This window comes from Pteropus alecto, unplaced genomic scaffold (genome assembly GCF_000325575.1).
Source record: "Pteropus alecto unplaced genomic scaffold, ASM32557v1 scaffold11, whole genome shotgun sequence".
NCBI lineage: Eukaryota > Metazoa > Chordata > Mammalia > Chiroptera > Pteropodidae > Pteropus > Pteropus alecto.
This window is the reverse complement of record NW_006431956.1, coordinates 3,925,720-3,927,508: the sequence shown is the minus strand read 5'-3', so window position 1 is coordinate 3,927,508 and position 1,789 is coordinate 3,925,720.

Below are 1,789 nucleotides of genomic sequence, written 5' to 3'. Positions count from 1 at the left end.
AAAAAAGAGCAAACCATAGATTGCTGTTTATTTACTTTGTTAATCATTAAAAATTGCATGTTTTCCCACACCAAACATACTTCTATAATTCAAGGCAATCCATGGCACTGAAAAAGAATTACAATATAGACAATACACATTTACTTATGAAAACTAAAATAACTAAAAACCGATCTCAAAACAGAGATTGAGAAAACTGACCGATTTTCTAAGAAATGAGAAATCATGGCTTAATCTTAGCCAAGGGAAAATTATTGATCCACCCTGGAAGATAAAACCTATATCTACTTGTACAAAATACCATGATTCTCCTAACAATAAAATAATGACTTCAGTTCAGATTGTCAAAGTTCAAATATGTGAAACACACATTATTTCTATAGTCAGAATATTTATTAGAATTCACATAATTAAAAATAAAATCTTATTAGAATGGCTTAAAGGTTCATCTCTCCAACTCTCATTGCTCTCTGTACTTGGAAAGGCTGAATGGTTATCTTGGTGTTTACCTTGGTGTTCAGCCTTAGTGGGAGCTGAGACTATGACAAATCCACTTCAGGAAGAAACAAGAACCAGCAAATGCATGCTCGCAGCAGTAATTATAAATAGGGAGGTTGACAATGAAAGATTTCGGATTGCATGTTAGACTGAGAGGGACCTTGGAGACGCTCCAGTCCATTTAATAGATGAGGGAACGGGGCCCCAGAAAGATTAAATGATGTGTCACCGTCCTAAGCTCATTAGTGCTGGAGCCAGGACTGGAACCAATAGTCCCTGGCTGACCATCTGGGGTTCTCTCCCCTACAACTTGCTACCTTTTCTTTTCTTTTTCTTTCTTTTTTTTCCCCTGCCATGTGATTTGTTTATAATTTTAAAAAATCCTCAGAGCAACAGTATAGACAACTTGCTGCCTTTTCTTTCTATAGAAGCTAAACTCCAAAACTTTTATAAATGCTATTCATCTCTGCATGTTGTAAATGGGATTAATATATGCATATACTTATAATCTATGTCATATAATACTAGCTCTTCAAAGGTGGAAATGATAGATATTTCATATAGAACAGAGCAAAATTTGCTCAACAGTAAAGGTTAGAGAAAAGGAGGCCTGATAATTTCACCTATTTAATGAATCAGCTGTTCAGAAAAATGGACATTAAAAGAACTTATCGCCGAGGTGAAAAAGCATCATTGCACTAAAAGGCTACTTGCACTTGTTGGTGTTCTAAAGAATGAAGACAGTGATATGTCCTGGGAGAAAGGATAAGCTGTGGTGAGATTTCCACAGAGACCGAGTGGCTCTCACGTGGGAAAGTGACTCCCTGTGCAAAAAGAGGCAACTGCTCTATACACTTAAAGAAGAAACTGGATATTAAAAAGGCACTGAGCTATAAGGCATAGGACCTCCTGTTTTCATGTTTTGCTTTTGTACGTCCTGTGGTATCCACTGGTGAGCCAAGCCAACAATTCTCTGTTAACTCTTTTGCTGGAAACATCAGTGGAAATAAAATCCCCTGCTGTACAAAACATAATTCTGCCAGTTGTAGAACCAATTAAGGCAATCACAGTGTGGTGTGCTAACCCAGTATACAGTCTGGCTGATCACATAGCCTCAGGCGGGTTGCCACATTGGTAAAACAATGACAAGCTGGTAATGGATATTTCCTTATAGGCAAGTATTCAGGTAGGGTCAGGATGTAAAACACATGTCTCTCCAAGATCCCTACCCTTAAACATACACACAAAATCAATTTTATTCTTAAGTGCTTCCTTGAAAGTCTAGTTTCAA